Source organism: Oreochromis aureus, linkage group 4 (assembly GCF_013358895.1).
Source record: "Oreochromis aureus strain Israel breed Guangdong linkage group 4, ZZ_aureus, whole genome shotgun sequence".
Taxonomy (NCBI): Eukaryota; Metazoa; Chordata; class Actinopteri; order Cichliformes; family Cichlidae; genus Oreochromis; species Oreochromis aureus.
Genome location: NC_052945.1, coordinates 30,872,132 through 30,892,854, shown reverse-complemented (window position 1 = coordinate 30,892,854; position 20,723 = coordinate 30,872,132). Strand labels below are relative to the sequence as shown.

Sequence of the window (20,723 nt, the reverse complement as noted above, 5' to 3'; positions counted from 1 at the left end):
AGTTTAACAGTCTCTTCTATGTAAGAATGTCTCGTGATAGACCTGCAAACTTGACAACAAAGGTTTTTCAGACTACATGTAGCTGTCCTCTATGTCAGCTCACACATTTACATTCATGTCACACTTATTTCTGCTTTCCCATTTTGTAATTATTACTTACATTTTGATTAGATACCTTGAGTTTGTAAAAGATCAGATTACATAATTGGAATACAATTCAATACAATTCATGTATCCAATTCAGGGTTGCGGGAGGATGAAGCCTATCCCAGCTGATACAGGACAAAGACAGGACAGGCTGCCAGTTATCGCAGGGCTAAGACAATACGTGTAACAGAAAATCCACTTAGATGTTTGATATTTCTAATAATAATCATAATTATGACTATTAATTAAAATATTATTTAAAGGTTTCTTTATAAATACATTTGAATTTTTTATAACCCTAGAATATAAACCTGAGCTGTTTCAGATTCTGACCTCTGACCTCAGTGACCAGGCTGTGTCCTCACTGCAGCTCCCTCTTGGAAGTACATCTGCTTCTTGTCTTCCCCCAGTGATGACCGCCTGCCCTTAATATCACGTACTGTACCTGAGGAACAAAACAGGACAAACACTTGCCTTCATTTAAGAAGTACATTCATACAGAGATAATCTATGGAAACACACTAGTTCACCCTTAGGGAGGAATCAGTTCCTGTGAAACATTTCTGTAAATCAACATCGTGGAGAATGAAATGAGTTCTTCAGGTGACTCAGCAGATCCACACTGAAACTTCACAACACAACACAAATGAAACTTCTGTGGAAGAAGAATCTGGATTTTTTTGATTTCCAATCCAGTCCTGCTTTAAACTATTAAGGATTAAGCAACAGTCCTCATCTTTGCTCTTCTGAAATCTGTGTTAAACAACAACAAACATAAATTAGTAACAAAAATACAGCTGAGTAGAGGCTTTACAAATCACCAGCAGCCATAAATTAATTAATTAATAAATAAATGTACATTTTAATCGTCAAATGTTTCTGAGCCGTCTTCAACCTGCTTTTAACAGAGAAAAGTCCCACAGTCAATGCAGCCTGACTCAATCCTAAATGTTCAGCACACACAGAGACACAGAGGGACTGTTTAAAGTTTAGTGTTAACCTGAGTCACTGATCATTTACAGTATTACAGAGTCTGGCAGTCTTTGCATGATGTCCACGTCACTGTAAGCTTCTAGCTGACTCTCAGGTGTGACAGGTGTGCCAGCAGGAAAGAGTAATAATAACCTGCATCCTGAGGTTTGTCATGCAGGATTAAAGGAGCCAGGCTTTGTTCACACAGCTAGGATTGTATTTTACACTGACCCTGGGTCAGTATAAGTATCATACAGTTTAAACGAAGCACTGAAACTTGCACATATCTATAACAGATGCATTGAAGCTAATCGAGATATTTACTGTTAATCTGTGGCTGCGATTAAACACTTTACTGGAAACTTTATTAACTAGTAACTTCATCAGTCATGACAGAAGCTAATATTTCTGTGCTAACATCGTTTAAACAGTAACAGCTTTACTACAATATAAGCTAACGTTTACACCGTAACTTTAAGCTAGCACCATAAAGACGGTAAAACACGTAATAATATCTACAAATGCATCTTAAAGCTGTTATATTAGCACTCGCTGTATTACTAACATAACCACATTAACATTATTGACACTCGCTGACTTTTAATAGTCATTCTATAAATGCCGTCCGTTTAAATGGTCTTACCTGTAACACTGCTGTATCCACCGGATTCCAGCCAGAGTGGATTCTGGAGTCTTCCACGCTCCTGTTACTGATCCTCCATCTGGATGGATGATAACAACCTTCTGAACAATCTAGCAGGTGGAGATGGCCCATATCTATGGGACTGATTTCTGCTAATAACGCCCATTGTATGGACTGATAACAGCCGAAGCGGGTGAATAAAGTCACCGTGTCGCTGTGCCATTACCCAGCATACACCTCTCCCTCCGTAAATGCAAAAGTAATAGCCTATAATTAATTTATCTGCTGTATCTGCTGTTTCTCAGGTAGTTGCTTACATTATATAATATATTGTGTTCAGTACACGTCACTACAATGTGATTTCGAAATATATAAATATAACAACAACAGGCTCTTGCGCTGAAATCTCTTTTCGTTGATAAACAACGATTAGGGAGCAGCATAGTATTCAATAGGAGGACCCTGCACGTCAATTCTCGACGCGAGGGGGGTACCCTGCGCGTCTATAAGTGAAGCAGAGGGAGCCTGACCATGCGTCACACATTTGACGAGTTGGGAGTGAGAACGTGTTGGACATCAGATGAAAACTTTGGTTGTATGATTCAGATAATTATTTGTTAAAAGCTAGAAATTTTAAATGAGAATAAGAAAGAAACGTATTTTTTGTTCCCCCCCTTTCCTGTTAATGCCCTACCTGCCCCCTGGCATAACTTTGCTAGACCCGCCCCTGCACAGTTACCAGCTGTCAGCTACTTAGAAAAGGATCCTGGTGTTATTTGTCTCTCAGAAACAGTTCATAACTTCCCTTCAACCCTTCATCCCTCCAGCAAACATCAGCTGATACTAGAAATTAATATTAAATAAATTCTAACAACAGCTCATCAAGTTTAAAGGTGCTTCTGTTGTTTAGCGCGACCTCCGCTAGTTTGCTCTTTGCTCTTTCTGACGCAGAGAGAAAAGCCGATCAGCTGATCAGGACAAATCGCGTTGCTTTTCACCTCAACTTTAAAGTTCGACCTCCTCGGCTGTAATTGGTCCTGCCCAGAGTCGATCATGACCAACTGGCCAATACACCACTATTCATTTATACCGTTGAAAAAATAAAAGAAATAAAACCCCATCGGCCCATAAAAACGAAAAATCACGAGCGGCCCACCGGGCAAATGCCCGGTATGCCCGATGGCCAGTCCAGCTATGGTAAATACCGTATCAGTTAGAGTTCTACTATTTTCGGTGACTCTTGTAGGTCCTTTGATTATTTGTTTAAAATGAAATTTTGACATAATCATTTTTAATTTTTGTTTATTAGTTTTATCCAACCATTTTATATGATAGTCACCATAAAATATAGTTTCTCTGCAAAGATTCAATTCTTTTACTGTATCTTGCAACTGATCATAAAATTAAACACTGCGTGATGGCGGATTATACAAGACAACAATATTAAAACACATCTGAGGGGCAAGAATCACCTGTAAAGCTGAAAGCTGCGTGCCGGAGGCTCAGCTGTTCACCCCGGCACTCCCTCCTCCATCACTCAATGGCTGCTGAGCAAGTGACTAGTTTTCTCATACTCCTCCTAAGCTGAGGGTTTAACTTAAAGGCAATCAGTCTTCAAACACTGTTAAGACTGTCAAACATGAGACTATTTATTCTGAGGCAGCTGATTTACTGGACTTAAGAAACTGTTTGTGCACTGCTTCTTCTGAGCCTTGAGTTATAAACTCAGACACTGCTAAGACTGCTTTGTCAAAGACTGTTAGCAATGGTGGAAAAAAATTTAAAACTGATTTTTACTCTCATATCAGTTACCCCGGTGAGTGGGGCTGGGGCCTATTTGGTCCCTGCTCCGGCTCCCAGGCCGGCTGAGGTTCTGCTAGTCCCGGCATCCATACCTGCTTCCCGTGTGGGTACAGCAGACGCCCAGCCGTTGCTGGTGCCTGTCCCGGCTCCCAGGATGTCAGCGGCTGTGAACGAGCTAACTCCTGCACCTGTACCTAATCCTCAGGTTGGCGTGACTGGTGTCCAACGGTTGCCTGCAGGAGGCTCAGGTGAGCCCATCCAGCTGTTTTCCTCATACAGTGGAGGCTTTGGAGAATCAGCTCAACAACCACTTCAACTTCTGTCACTAGCTCATTTACTAGCTCAGTCAACTGCTCAGTGATTTTTTCTCGGCTACCTGCTCAGCTACCTGTGGCTCCAACGCCGCTGCCTGTTCCTGCTGGAGGCTCAGGAGAGCCAGTCCAGCCACCTGCAGCTCCCATGCTGCTGCCTGTTTCCGCTGGGGGCTCAGGAGAGCCGCTCCAGCCGTCTGTTTCCGCTGGGGGCTCAGGAGAGCCGCTCCAGCCGTCTGTTTCCACTGGGGGCTCAGGAGAGCTGCTCCAGCCATCATCTGCAGCTTCACCATCTGCTGCATCCGCTGGCAACTCTGGAGAGTCCCTCCAGCTCTCTGCAGTTTTCCACGCCATCATCCATCTCCGCTGGAGGCTCTAGGGAGTCTGTCCAGCTCCACCTACTGCACAACTACCAGAACATCCACCTGCGGTTGCCACGCCACCACCAGTGCAAGTGCCTGGTAATCCTCAGTAGTAATATATATGCACTTTTTTATGGATTGTGGGGATGTCTCCGCATCCAGTTATGCAGACATATGTGTTCTTAAAAGAAATTCTTTGTCTTGCATGGAGGAGCGGAAGCCGTTTGCTTCACCGGACTCCTTGACAACCCGGCTTTTTATTTACATCTAGTCAAAAAAAAAGAAAAAAAGGAAAAATGTGTTACTAATTGTGTGTTAATTACACTAATTTTGTGGTTTTGACGGTGTCTCAGCATGTGGTGATGCAGTCATTTTTTTTGAAAAATGGTTCAAATCAGAATTTCTTCTGTATGGGAAATTTCAGGTTAGAGAGGGATAATAGACCCCTTCTGTCAAAATATTCATGAGCTTTTTGAGTGTTAGGTTCTATGAATTATTCATGAGCTCAGGAAGTAATTAAATTATGATAATAATTAAATTATGATAATAATTAAATTATGATATTCATAAAAATTATGATTTTCATAAAAATATGATATTCATCCAAAATATGCTAGTTCATTGCTTTTCTTCCCCCTAAAATAAGAACTAATTGCTTATTTTAGAAAAGTTTTTATATCAAATAGCATTCTTTTATTTTTTTAATCCATTAAAAACTTTTTCCTTTTTTCCCTAAAGAAACGCCATCTGGTGGTGGGTCAGCGCATGACAGCGCATGAGTGCACAGGGCGCCTGTGTGTGTCTAGGCGCGCTCGTGCGCGCGCCTGACTCGGGACCGGGCCTGTGTCTCTGGGACCATGTTTATGGGTGAAAATGTGTTAAACCAGTATAAATGTGCTTAGTTAAACTTGTGCTTTTGTAACGTTCAGTATGGCCAGACATACAGGGTGCATGCCTTGTGGGAAAAGTTTATTTCAATTTATATGCATTTGTTTAATCCAAACAAAGAAATTTAAAATCAAACTCAGAGTCACAAAAAAACACTCGCGATCTCCGCGGGTCCCACCCGATCCTTAGACAAATAAGCAGGGACAAACTCCTCAAAAACCCTCCGCGTTTTTCTCCAAAACCCCTAGAAATAACCTGTAGGCACCCTCCTATCCCCAATCCTGAAACCAAATCCTTAGTCTTTTTTCTCAAAAAACAGCCCTATCACTAGCTCCGTGTCTAAGTTCTTACTCGCGATCCTTAGGCACATAACCGGCAAATCCTCCTGAAAAACAAAACAAAACAAAAAAAACCTCCGCGGTTTCTCTCCAAAATACGCAAAACAAAAAACCCCTAGAAATAACCTGTAGGGAACCCCCGTATACCCAAAACCTTATACTCGATAACAGGGCAAATCCTGAAACCAAATCCTTAGTCTTTTTTTTTTTTCTCAAATTCCGCTCAGAGTCTAAGTTCTCCCTTCGCTCCGAGCCGCACCGGCCCCAACCAGAGCAGTGTCTTTTTCCTTCTTGTTCGCTCCACCATCTACTGCTTAATGATTCTGGGTCTTCGTTTGAAATTTGCGCCGGAGATCCACTCCGCCTCCCAGGTAAACCTTACTGCCCCGCTGCCAATCACATAACAAAGGGGCGGCTCCATTCGCACCCCGCTCACCCAATCGTGCTCAGCTTGGATTTTCACGATCCCCCAGCTCAGGTTAAGACTTTCTTCGGTCTCTCACAAGCCATCTGACTTCGGAAGCATGGACAGCTGGCTCTCACTCAGGTTAAATAATTTAACATTTAGGCCTAAATGTAACTCTTCTTTTCTACCGGAAAAAAAAAAAACCCTATGTAAGAGAGATTCCGATTTTGGGGCTATGCCTTCAGCCTAAGAGAGAGCAAAATCTTTTTCTACCAGCTAAAAGGAGGTGAAAGTTTTGGTCCCCTCACACCGCGGATCGCCTTTACTTTGTCTAATTGGGGTGTTTTGAGCCTCATCGCTACGCCCGAAGTGCAGAAGAGCCTGCGGAAACGAGCTCGCAACAACCGAGAACCAGGGATCAACAACAACTCGCGTCGCTTTCCTATGTGCATATCACTCGGTAAGTGTTCATCTTCCTCTCTAACTACATTTTTGCATTTTCCTTTTTACCATTCTCTCAATCCTTTCATTTAAAAAATATCACATTGGTTTGTAACACGTACAATACACCATCCGTCCATCCATTCGCTTCCGCTTATCCTTTTTTCAGGCTCGCGCGGTGCGCTGGAGCCTATCCCACGTACAATACACTTTAAAAATATATATAAGATCCAGTTTAACTCCCGTCAAAGCTTATACATTACATCTCTACATCACCTATCATTTTCTCATCAGGTATCTCATATCATCTTGTTATTGTTATGTTATGCTCCCTTTGATATTTTGCTAGTTTGCGTGTTTTAAAATTCTTTTTGTTTTTCTTTATATTTTTAGACTCTCATTTAAGCCAGATGTGTTAACCTGATCCCTGCGAAACACCAGCTCTCCGTGGATTTTGACCGCGAGTGACCGGATGTTGTTTCCGGCCTGAGGTTGCCTGAAATGCCGTGAGGCTCGTTTGAAAGATTGCGCCCGAGACCAACTCCGCCTCCAAGGCGTGCCTACCTTTAGCTGCCAGCAGTGAGATATCAGAGCCGGGCTCCACATATCCAATCAGGAGCACGAGCAAGACAGCTTTGCAGACTCTCCAGAAATATACAAGTCCTTACCAACTGCTCTGCAACCCAGTGTTTCTGGTCCCCTCACTAACATCGCTTTTTGAGATATTTTTTTTTACGAACCACCAAAAAAGCAATTTTACCCCCCAGTACAGAAGACTGGATCTGAGGGCAGCAGCGGGGACAAATGATTGTAATGAAGCGACAGACATTTCATGGCTGGTCTTAGATAATTGTGAGTCATTGTGTCTTATGGTGAAAAGTACATAGTTTTGCAAGAGGCATACAAGCACTGTGGAAAAAGTAATCATAAAACTGTTTTTGTGAACACTCTGCTCCCTACGTTATGCTTTAAAAAAATGATACATGTAATGTGATCATCAAAGAACATGACTTTTTAAAACTTTTATTCTTATGCTTTTAAACTATGTCACATTATCATAAAATACTTATTTGTATGTTATAATGTTTTTCTTACACCATGTGTAATTTTATAGACACCTTGTTCATTGTATCAATGTGTAATTATGTATCTTTGATAAATAAATAAAATATTTAATCTTGTGTTTGTGTACTTTCTGGTGATTCAATAAAAATTAGTCACATATCGCTCTGATAAACACAGATGGCTGAAAGAAATGTTTGATGGAACAAAGGAAACAAGTGTCTTGCTGCTAAACTTTTAAGTCACCATGGTTTAAATGAGAAAATGCCACTAGGAAACTAGCAGCCCTAAGTCTTTATGTAAAACATGAAAACTCCATATCAGTGATATCTACAAAGGTGTACTCATTTCTTTGTTATGGTACTTTACTGTTCCAATGAAACAAAAAGAAAATCTCATTTTAAAGTACATTTTCAGCCATCCTGGCCTATTTTCAGGGCAAGAATGTTGATGTTAGACTGTGTTTTAAATCAGGTTTTGATCTTAAACTATCACAGCACTGATTTTACTGATTACAGTTGTAATTTCAATTAGAATCCCAAACTGGCTTTTCTCCAGTCAGTGTTATTGTGAAATTTAACTTGTTCTTTTGTGTAATTGCACATGGCCCATCAAAGGACCCCTTAGTAAGCTGTACAGCATAAGTTTTCAATTCACTTTTGTCAGAAAACTTCACAGTATGAGAAGTTACAGCACAGTTTCTCCAAATGTGTGCTTCTTTTTCAGTCAGCGTGCTTTTAGAGCATCTACATTAGCTCATGTAGTAAAAGTACAATCAGTAAGTGTACTTTAACATTTGAGATTCCGAGTGACTCTTGCTTAGATCATGTGAACAATTTCATCAACCTTTTTTTGTATAATGCATCAAACCTGTTCAAATCACTTTATTTTCAATTTATATTAACTAATCTAGAGACAAGGAACTCCTTTTTAGCTTCTGTGATGCATTTACCTCTCGCACGTTAAACTAAATGTTAGTGTTCTCAGAGTTAACATGTCTTATGTTACCATCATGTATTTCTAAAACCCAGCCTCAGTCTATGCCCTATAGACTCTCACATGGAAACACCATTGATCTAGATATTCACAAATTTCATCAGGAGATTCTTAAGGTATTAAGTTTTTTTGTTTGTTTTAATGATTTACACAAAAAACTTCACATTTTTATATTTTTAAATGAAAGTGTCATGGAAAGACATTTTTTCTTTAATGATGTTGCTGCCACATTCTCAAATACTAATTATTCTGGGATTTTATGGTCAAACTATGTGATTTTCCAAGTGTGTGTGTGTGTGTGTGTGTGTGTGTGTGTGTGTGTGTGTGTAGTAAAATGACCTTATGATGCTGTCACCGTGAATCATTCAGGATTAACAACACAAATTGTATCGATAGCAGAAACAGTCTTAAAACTTAATTAGTCTTATAATTCTCACACGTTACCACTAGTTTTACAAACACAGTCTTCTTCAGTTCTGTTTATGTAGCTTTTATGAAACTGATTTTCCATAGTACAAGTAGCATTTAATCTTTCTTTGCTCTCCAGTATAAATGCAACAATTTTTAGGCTTTTATTGAAACTGTCACAAATGTAACACTCAATGCCAAAAACAGGGTTGATCAATGTTTCTATGAACACTGCTTCAGATATAAACAGCTCTGAAAATCCTTTTTTTTTTTAAAGTAGTGCAGAACAGGCTCTCTGTTACTCTCTGTGTCTCTAAAATCCCAACAAAACTGACAATCACCTTCTAGAGGAATTTCTTTCATTTATGTATTGATCACTTTGTTTATTGGCAATGCTTTTAGGCAACTGTTTTAGCATGTCTGCCTCATACTCCATTCAAACAGTTAGACACACGGTGGGGGTCTGGTAAGGAAGTTGGGGAAGCAGACAACTCCACAGGAAGAGTCTTTTTTTGTCTTTTCTCCACTGTAAGAGATAGCAAGGAGTGTGAAACTTTCATGGGAGGAAAGACCAAAGGTGTGAAAACAGCTGTGTACTGCCTTTTGTTCCTGTAGGAGGTATTTAACTGAGAGCCATGCTCACCCTCTGCCCCAGCGATGGCAGTCCCTCACCATGCTTGGGTTCTGTTCATTCTCTTGATTAAAGAATGTTAGCTACCGCTCTTCGCTTCTCTGCAGGCTTTATTAAATGGAAAACTTCCACAACAACCTCAAAACAATGGTTTATGGATTTTTATCATCTGCAACACCATGTAACACTTGGATGCTAGACCCTTTTACCATCACATTTTCAAGGGTTTATGTGTTATCCTTGATCACAGTTCTAAAAGTTAACTTTCTTGACATAAAAGTAGCCCAAACAAGACAAATATATGTCCAGTTCTTTTTTACTCCAAACCTACTGATCGGAAAAACATTATGTGATGCTGGAAGTTTTCATCCTATCCACCTCCAAAACAAGTTTACCTGTAAGCCAACACATTAGACTTAAGCAAATTTGTGAAATTCCTGAACAATATGCTTTGTGCAGTAGCAGTAGTACTAGAACTAGTACTAGTAGTCCTAGTATTGTGCAGCAACCAGGCTTCAAGAGCAATCACTCTTCTGGCTTTCAAATGGTGACAACATGTCACAGTCTTAGCTGCAAATCAGAAATGTTGGTAAATTTAAAAAAGGAGTTTAAACATCAGCTTTTGACATAGACACAGACTTTATTAATGCCACACTCAGGAAATTCACATGTTACACATGATTTAGCTCACCTGCTAAATCCCCAGAGCAATAACCCCATCAGCATCATTAGCCTGAGTGTTGATCCTCCAGGTGAGCGAGTGAAGTTGTGTGTGTGTGATCAGAGGTGAAGCTGCTTTCTACAAAGTCTCAACAACAACATCTTTAGAAACAAACATCAACAACCAGGAAGAGTCTAAAAGCACTGAATATGAAACAGACCATTTACCATACCCAACACTGAGCTCCTGCACAGTCAGATGGAGTGAAACATAAGGTCCCAGTGGTGTTCTGTTGGATTTAGCAGGTGAGCGTTGTTGCCAGTCAAAACTTTCTTGGAAAAGCATTGCAAGAATCCATGTAATTATTTGTTTTACTTGAATCAAATGTATTGGTTTCATTACATCAAATAAAATAATTTTGGAAACCCGTTACATCAAACAAAACTTTCTTGGAAAAGCACTGCAAGAATCAATCTCGTTATTTGTTTTACCCCGTTCAAATCTATTGGTTTCATGACATCAAATAAATTGTTTATGGAAAACCGTTGCATCCAATAAAACTTTCTTGGAAAAGCATTGCAAGAATCAAACTCATTAATTTTGTTTTCACTAGAATCAAAGTGTAATGTTTTTCATTACATCAAATAAAATATTTTTGGAAACTCATTACATCAATTAAAACTTTCTTGGAAAAACTTTACAAGAATGAATGTAATTATTGGTTTTACAAACAAATGTATTGGTTTGTTTACTTGAAATAAAATATTTTTGGAAACTCATTACATCAATTAAAACTTTCTTGGAAAAACTTTACAAGAATCCATGTAATTATTTGTTTTACTAGAATCAAAGTGTAATGTTTTTCATTACATCAAATAAAACCACCAAGATGGCTGCTTTTGTTTGAAAAGACTGATGTACTTTACTGAAAAATGTGACATTTAAACTGTTTTAATGAATATTTTGTTTCTTCGTGGTCTTTATGTGAATCTTTACATCAGATCTCAAACAGCTTAATGAACAGGAGGCTCTCTGTAACCACTCAAACTCAGTCTGTGCTTCAGTCCTTCAGCTTTTCTCCTCTGAGTGTCCTGGAGGTCCACAGGACCTTAAATCTGTTGGATCCAAATAAATCTGCAGGACTAAATCAACTTGATCCTTATTTTCTTAATAAGATGTTACAGCAGAACTGCTAACTTATATTTTTAATTTCAGCCTTTGAACAGTGAGATCTCTGAAATATGGAAATCTGTCCATGTTCTCCCTTTGAAAAGAGACGATCCTTCAGATGTTCATAACTACAGGCCTAAATCTAAATTGTGTGCGTTTAGTAAAAGTTTACAAAAATCTTATTAGAACAACTAAAAAAATGTTCTGTACAAAAATGAAACTCTTTCTCAGCATCAGTCATTGATCAGTGAAACAGCTCCACAACATGACTTTACTAAACAGTGTGTGTGCTTCACTGCATTGATCTGACACAGAGGCTGCATGTGTACAAGCTGTTCTTTCATTATCTGCAATTTATCCAGACCAGCAGAGGTTACAACAAATACAACACATGACAAGTAAAGAAACAATACAAACATGTGAAGTAACAGATTATTACAAGAGCATCACACTGACTAAAAGAGCTGCTCTCTCACTTCTTAAAAAAGGACTTAAACCAGCCCAAACAGGGATTTATAGATAAAACCCAAACAAACAGGAAAATCTACAGATATACAAAGATGGACATTTAGCAGCAGCGCACACAGAACAGTGATGTACACAATTTCCACAGCCAGCAATCAAACATAAAGCAGAACGATGGACAGTATCCAACCTGTTTAGCTACAGGATGGGTGCAGATCACTGTAACCCAATAAACATAAACAGTTACAGAGATGAAGTTTTTCCTCACTTGGAGAAGAAACAAGATTTAAGCCCGAAATTTAAATTTTTAAGTTTCAGCTTGGACACGATCCTTTCAATGTGAGCTTTAAATGACAAATTCTGATCTATAATGATACTGAGATACTTATAAGATGTGACCACTTCAGTTTCAGCCCTTTGAATGGGTTTGTTCTTAGGAGACGTAGATAACAACTCTTTGCTGTTTGAGAATAACATGAACTTGGATTTGTCTGCATTTAACACCAACTTAAGTTAAATGAGACTGAAAAACATCAAAGACTTCAGAAATTCACAGGTTTGTTTTACTGAAGGAGACGAACAGTCTGCATAAAGATGGAGTTTATGTATTTATAGAGAAAAGAACAGTGGTCCTAATATGAAACAACGTGGACACACTGAGTTCTAACTGATGAGTTAAAAACAAACTCACAGCATTTACAGAGACCAACATTGTTTAGTCTGTTTACTAAAATGACAACTGTGTGAAAAACCTTCAATCAGCCAAAACAAAGAGCAGCTCATCAATGATGTCGTTCAGCACTTTAACAGCAGCAGTTGTTGGGCTGTTTTCTGAATCCTGACTGATGCTGAGAAAGAGTTTCATTTTTGTACAGAACATTTTTTTAGTTGTTCTAATAAGATTTTTGTAAACTTTTACTAAACGCACACAATTTAGATTTAGGCCTGTAGTTATGAACATCTGAAGGATCGTCTCTTTTCAAAGGGAGAACATGGACAGATTTCCATATTTCAGAGATCTCACTGTTCAAAGGCTGAAATTAAAAATATAAGTTAGCAGTTCTGCTGTAACATCTTATTAAGAAAATAAGGATCAAGTTGATTTAGTCCTGCAGATTTATTTGGATCCAACAGATTTAAGGTCCTGTGGTAACATAAGACATGTTAACTCTGAGAACACTAACATTTAGTTTAACGTGCGAGAGGTAAATGCATCACAGAAGCTAAAAAGGAGTTCCTTGTCTCTAGATTAGTTAATATAAATTGAAAATAAAGTGATTTGAACAGGTTTGATGCATTATACAAAAAAAGGTTGATGAAATTGTTCACATGATCTAAGCAAGAGTCACTCGGAATCTCAAATGTTAAAGTACACTTACTGATTGTACTTTTACTACATGAGCTAATGTAGATGCTCTAAAAGCACGCTGACTGAAAAAGAAGCACACATTTGGAGAAACTGTGCTGTAACTTCTCATACTGTGAAGTTTTCTGACAAAAGTGAATTGAAAACTTATGCTGTACAGCTTACTAAGGGGTCCTTTGATGGGCCATGTGCAATTACACAAAAGAACAAGTTAAATTTCACAATAACACTGACTGGAGAAAAGCCAGTTTGGGATTCTAATTGAAATTACAACTGTAATCAGTAAAATCAGTGCTGTGATAGTTTAAGATCAAAACCTGATTTAAAACACAGTCTAACATCAACATTCTTGCCCCTGAAAATAGGCCAGGATGGCTGAAAAATGTACTTTAAAATGAGATTTTCTTTTTGTTTCATTGGAACAGTAAAGTACCATAACAAAGAAATGAGTACACCTTTGTAGATATCACTGATATGGAGTTTTTCATGTTTTACATAAAGACTTAGGGCTGCTAGTTTCCTAGTGGCATTTTCTCATTTAAACCATGGTGACTTAAAAGTTTAGCAGCAAGACACTTGTTTCCTTTGTTCCATCAAACATTTCTTTCAGCCATCTGTGTTTATCAGAGCGATATGTGACTAATTTTTTATTGAATCACCAGAAAGTACACAAACACAAGATTAAATATTTTATTTATTTATCAAAGATACATAATTACACATTGATACAATGAACAAGGTGTCTATAAAAATTACACATGGTGTAAGAAAAACATTATAACATACAAATAAGTATTTTATGATAATGTGACATAGTTTAAAAGCATAAGAATAAAAGTTTTAAAAAAGTCATGTTCTTTGATGATCACATTACATGTATCACATTTTTTAAAGCATAACGTAGGGAGCAGAGTGTTCACAAAAACAGTTTTATGATTACTTTTTCCACAGTGCTTGTATGCCTCTTGCAAAACTATGTACTTTTCACCATAAGACACAATGACTCACAATTATCTAAGACCAGCCATGAAATGTCTGTCGCTTCATTACAATCATTTGTCCCCGCTGCTGCCCTCAGATCCAGTCTTCTGTACTGGGGGGTAAAATTGCTTTTTTGGTGGTTCGTAAAAAAAATATCTCAAAAAGCGATGTTGGTGAGGGGACCAGAAACACTGGGTTGCAGAGCAGTTGGTAAGGACTTGTATATTTCTGGAGAGTCTGCAAAAGCTGTCTTGCTCGTGCTCCTGATTGGATATGTGGAGCCCGGCTCTGATATCTCACTGCTGGCAGCTAAAGGTAGGCACGCCTTGGAGGCGGAGTTGGTCTCAGGCGCAATCTTTCAAACGAGCCTCACGGCATTTCAGGCAACCTCAGGCCGGAAACAACATCCGGTCACTCGCGGTCAAAATCCACGGAGAGCTGGTGTTTCGCAGGGATCAGGTTAACACATCTGGCTTAAATGAGAGTCTAAAAATATAAAGAAAAACAAAAGAATTTTAAAACACGCAAACTAGCAAAATATCAAAGGAGCATAACATAACAATAACAAGATGATATGAGATACCTGATGAGAAAATGATAGGTGATGTAGAGATGTAATGTATAAGCTTTGACGGGAGTTAAACTGGATCTTATATATATTTTTAAAGTGTATTGTACGTGGGATAGGCTCCAGCGCACCGCGCGAGCCTGAAAAAAGGATAAGCGGAAGCGAATGGATGGACGGATGGTGTATTGTACGTGTTACAAACCAATGTGATATTTTTTAAATGAAAGGATTGAGAGAATGGTAAAAAGGAAAATGCAAAAATGTAGTTAGAGAGGAAGATGAACACTTACCGAGTGATATGCACATAGGGAAAGCGACGCGAGTTGTTGTTGATCCCTGGTTCTCGGTTGTTGCGAGCTCGTTTCCCGCAGGCTCTTCTGCACTTCGGGCGTAGCGATGAGGCTCAAAACACCCCAATTAGACAAAGTAAAGGCGATCCGCGGTGTGAGGGGACCAAAACTTTCACCTCCTTTTAGCTGGTAGAAAAGATTTTGCTCTCTCTTAGGCTGAAGGCATAGCCCCAAAATCGGAATCTCTCTTGCATAGGGTTTTTTTTTCCGGTAGAAAAGAAGAGTTACATTTAGGCCTAAATGTTAAATTATTTAACCTGAGTGAGAGCCAGCTGTCCATGCTTCCGAAGTCAGATGGCTTGTGAGAGACCGAAGAAAGTCTTAACCTGAGCTGGGGATCGTGAAAATCCAAGCTGAGCGCGATTGGGTGAGCGGGTGCGAATGGAGCCGCCCTTTGTTATGTGATTGGCAGCGGGGCAGTAAGGTTTACCTGGGAGGCGGAGTGGATCTCCGGCGCAAATTTCAAACGAAGACCCAGAATCATTAAGCAGTAGATGGTGGAGCGAACAAGAAGGAAAAAGACACTGCTCTGGTTGGGGGCCGGTGCGGCTCGGAGCGAAGGGAGAACTTAGACTCTGAGCGGAATTTGAGAAAAAAAGACTAAGGATTTGGTTTCAGGATTTGCCCTGTTATCGAGTATAAGGTTTTGGGTATACGGGGGTTCCCTACAGGTTATTTCTAGGGGTTTTTTGTTTTGCGTATTTTGGAGAGAAACCGCGGAGGTTTTTTTTGTTTTGTTTCGTTTTTCAGGAGGATTTGCCGGTTATGTGCCTAAGGATCGCGAGTAAGAACTTAGACACGGAGCTAGTGATAGGGCTGTTTTTTGAGAAAAAAGACTAAGGATTTGGTTTCAGGATTGGGGATAGGAGGGTGCCTACAGGTTATTTCTAGGGGTTTTGGAGAAAAACGCGGAGGGTTTTTGAGGAGTTTGTCCCTGCTTATTTGTCTAAGGATCGGGTGGGACCCGCGGAGATCGCGAGTGTTTTTTTGACTCTGAGTTTGATTTTAAATTTCTTTGTTTGGATTAAACAAATGCATATAAATTGAAATAAACTTTTCCCCACAAGGCATGCACCCTGTATGTCTGGCCATACTGAACGTTACAAAAGCACAAGTTTAACTAAGCACATTTATACTGGTTTAACACATTTTCACCCATAAACACGGTCCCAGAGACACAGGCCCGGTCCCGAGTCAGGCGCGCGCACGAGCGCGCGCTGACACACACAGGCGCCCTGTGCACTCATGCGCTGTCATGCGCTGACCCACCACCAGATGGCGTTTCTTTAGGGAAAAAGGAAAAAGTTTTTAATGGATTAAAAAATAAAAGAATGCTATTTGATATAAAAACTTTTCTAAAATAAGCAATTAGTTCTTATTTTAGGGGGAAGAAAAGCAATGAACTAGCATATTTTGGATGAATATCATATTTTTATGAAAATCATAATTTTTATGAATATCATAATTTAATTATTATCATAATTTAATTATTATCATAATTTAATTACTTCCTGAGCTCATGAATAATTCATAGAACCTAACACTCAAAAAGCTCATGAATATTTTGACAGAAGGGGTCTATTATCCCTCTCTCTCAGGTTTCATCACTGTTCATAACTGTTTAATTTAATCAAACCACTAGGTGTTTTAATTTAACTAGTTTTATGGATCTACTGGGGTTTCTCATCACAAGGTGATACGGTCATTTTATTTACAAATCGGAATTTCGGAATGTTGATCCAAGAGGGAGACAGAGCCTGCTAGTTTTTAACGCAGCAGGGGGCCACAAACATTCACCCGTATGGACATAACTTCTAAAACCAGTCGAACAGGGTCCCGTCTATTGACAGAAGTAACCAGTATCGTTTCTTTTGTAATTCCTCAGGAAGGCAGAAGACAGCAGGTGTATCATTTAATTGTTGGGAGTACCTGTCGAACAGGGTCCCGGCTATCCGAAGTAGCCAATATCATTCATTTAATCTAAGTAAAGTAAGTAAGTAAAATTTTATTTATATAGCACATTTCTAGATAGAGATCACAAAGTGCTTTACAAGATATAACAGATTAAAAGACAAAATACAAACAAAGTTAGCAAAAGCAATTTTAAAAGATGTGTTTTCAGCTGTTTTTAAAAGTAATCAATGAATCAGCGGATCGTAAGTCCTGAGGAAGGAATTCCACAGTCTGGCGGCCACAGTAGCAAAAGCTCTATCACCCCTAGTTTTCAGTCTCAGTATACGGAATGACAAGTAGGCCCTGACTACTCGACCTCAGAGACCTACTAGGGGCATAGGGCTGTAAAAGCTCAATAATATATGGTGGTGCTTGTTGTTGAAGAGCCTTAAAAGTTAAAACCAAAATCTTAAAATGGACTCTAAATTCGACGGGAAGCCAATGTAACTGCATAAGCAACGGTGTTATATGTGAATATTTTGAAGCTTTTAGTCAAAAGTCTTGCTGCAGCATTCTGAACGATCTGCAGGCGCTCAAAGAACCTTTGTTTAGACAAGTAAACAGGGAATTGCAATAGTCCAGTCGTGAAGAGATAAAAGCATGAATAACAATCTCCAGTTCGGTATAGGATATTATAGAGCTCAATTTAGAAATATTTCTTAAATGATAAAAGCAAGACCGAACAAGAGATTTAACATGACTATCTAACGTAAGAGCAGGATCAAGGATAATCCCTAAGTTCCTGACAGATGGTTTTACAAACGTTGAAAGAGGACCAAGAGCATTTATTATACTGGGTATATGTCTATCTGGGGCACATAAGAGGACTTCGGTTTTATTTTCATTTAGTTGGAGGAAGTTTTCAGCCATCCAGCCTTTAATGGTTTCCAAGCACACATTTAAAAGCTGCAGCTTAGAAGCCTCTTCGGTTTAAAAGATATATAGAGTTGGATATCGTCTGCATAACAATGGTAACAGATATCCTCAAAAGGGCTCAAAATGTGCTGGAGAGGAACTAAATAAACTAGAAACAGTAATGGCCCTAGCACAGAGCCTTGTGGCACACCAAAAGACAGGGACGCAGAAGATGATCTATACTTAGAAACTGCCACAGTAGAATATCGTTCAGAGAGATACGAGGAGAACCATTTCAATGCAGTCCCAGAGACACCGACCCAGTATTTCAGCCTGTTAAGCAAAATATAGTGGTCAACAGTATCAAAGGCCGACGTAAGATCCAACATTAAGAGAACAGAACATTTACCTGCATCGCTTTGTAACAAAATGTCATTAGAAACTCTAAGAAGGGCTGTTTCAGTGGAATGAACTTTACGAAAGCCAGATTGAAATTTGTCAAAAATACTATATTTGTCTAAAACTGCTGTAAGCTGCTTAGCCACAATCTTCTCTAGAATCTTAGCAATTAACGGAATTTTTGAGATCGGTCTATAATTGCTAGTGAGAGATGGGTCCAGCATAGGCTTTTTTAACAAGGGATGTATAACAGCAGTTTTAAAATAGGCAGGGACTATGCCCGAGGCCAAGGAGGTATTAATTATAGTAAGAATACAGGGACCAGTAGAGTAAAAGACATTTTTGAATAATGATGCGGGTAAAAATCAAGAGAGCAAGAGGATAATTTTGTTGCACTAACTATTTTTCCCAGCTCTGGTAGTGAGACAGGTGAAAAACCTTCTAAAACAACAGGCCGAGCTGGCGTGGGAACTGACAGCGCAGACGCTGAAAAAGACAGGTTTTTCCTTATGTTGCTAATTTTTTCTAAAAAGAAAGCAAGAAAAGTTTCACAATCTTCGACGGAAGAAATAATAGCAGCAGGTGGAGCAGGAGTAATAATATTAGTAATAGTATCAAATAAAACTTTAGGATTACCTCTGCTCTTTGCAACCAACTGAGAAAAGTAAGCAGCCCTCGCAACTCTAATAGCATTGTTAAAAGAGGCTAAAAGATCCTTTAAATAAAGGAGATGAACATTTAAGTGGGTTTTCCTCCATAACCGCTCAGCTTTTTCGACAATTACGTTTTATAAGGCGAATGTTGTCATTTAACCAGGGTACAGACTTAGAAGCAGGCACAGGTCTCATTTTAATCGGACAGATTTCATCTAAGATCGAAAGACAATGATAATTGAATAGATCTATAGAAAAATCAACATCGCTTTTGTGGGGATAATGTTAAATTAAAAGCATCAGAGAACTTCTGTGCTGTGGAGGAATTTAAAGTCGCGAAATAACTGTCCGATGAACAGGAGACATAGGCTCATAAAAGACATATTAAAAAGACACAATAATGGTCAGAAATAAAATGTCCTTAGAACAAATATAATCAATATTCAGACCCAAAGAAAAACAAGGTCCAGTGTATGGCCTTTGTTATGTGTGGGGCCCCGATACATGTTGGATAAAATGAAAAGAGTCCATGATGCTGGTAAAACCCCTAGCAAAGAGGTCGGACTCATCATCAACATGTATATTAAAATCTCCCACAAGAAGCAATTTAGACAACCTCATAGTAGAGGACAGAAAATCACTAAACTCGGCTAAAAACGAGCTGTTTGGGCCAGGAGGCGATAAACCAACGCACAGTAAAAGGATCCTTCTTTCCGATTTTGATGAGCTGCAGTTCAAAAGACAGAAAGTGTCCAACTTTCACTGAACGGCAGTTAAAACGGCTCCGGAATGCCACCGCGAGGCCTCCTCCACGACCAGATCCTCGAGGCTGGCTAATGACACAGAAGCCATTTGGGCACATTTCAATAGTAGACGAATAATCCGACCCCCGTTGCCAGGTCTCAGTCAAGAACAGGAAGTCCAGATTTTTAGAAACAATAAAATCCACTGTGTCTAATCGTCATTAGACACAGTGGAAGCAACCCTTCTTTTTTTTTTTTCTTCTTCTTCTTTTCTTTTTTTTTTAATACCACCCCCTCAAGATGTTTAATTCTAAGGTTACATATTATTTAAATCCCACTCAGAATCCATGGAATATGCTTTGTATAAAGGTTCTGGACCTTTCAAAATTGATGTAGAGGCGGCTTTAGTGTGACCAATTTATTACAGTTTCAATTTTTGGGAATTGTTCAGTTTTTTCCTCCTGTGGCTGTGAACAGTATGGCTGGTGCACATTTTTTTTTATTTGTTTGTTTTGTTTTTTGCTTATTTGTGAAACTGAGTGTGGTTGTGGACAATTCCAACTGTACTTTTTGATTTGAGCTTTCGTGTTGGATCCCTTTCTTCAATTGTTCTCTGGGGGCCACTAGGGCTTTCAAGTTTGGCCATGCCCCTGGGGGACTGTGCGAGGTTGTGCTGCAGATCCCGGCATGGGAGCTGAGGGTACAGCCAGCCAGCGGAAAGACCAGTTGATGCTGTGGACGTGAGTTGGGAGCAGACTTTGCTACCCACACAGAGCATTTCTGACAGTCGGGCCTTGCTTATGCAAAAGAGAATAGCAACAATACAGCAGGTTTCTCTGCTCAAACACAACTGCGGTCTTTTCACATAGTAAGCATGTCTGTTATAGCCTGTGAATGTCTGTCTGTCAATGCTGATCATTTAAAACGTGAGTCATTTGTTATCCAAAAAACATTTCCTCTATATATGCAATGTTACTGATTAAAAACATATATATATTCAAGTTTTTTAGCAAAATGTCAAACATATGAAAGACTCTGAAGCATATTTATATAGCAAAATTCACAATGGTATAAACATGCACACACATATGCACCAATGGACTCAAATGCAGGCACTGGAACTAGATGTTAATAAGTACATGAAGTGTGCT

The 20,723-nt window shown here is 39.1% G+C and overlaps 1 long non-coding RNA gene across 1 annotated transcript; it reads right to left on the bottom strand.

Moving 5' to 3' along the window:
- Window positions 1–13,746: 13,746 nt before the first annotated feature.
- Window positions 13,747–15,106, bottom strand: LOC120439951. The gene is made up of 2 exons (XR_005612870.1): window positions 14,910–15,106; window positions 13,747–14,537 (listed from the first exon to the last, which is right to left on the bottom strand). It is a non-coding gene; the product is annotated as an uncharacterized LOC120439951 (long non-coding RNA).
- Between the last annotated feature and the right edge of the window lie 5,617 nt (window positions 15,107–20,723).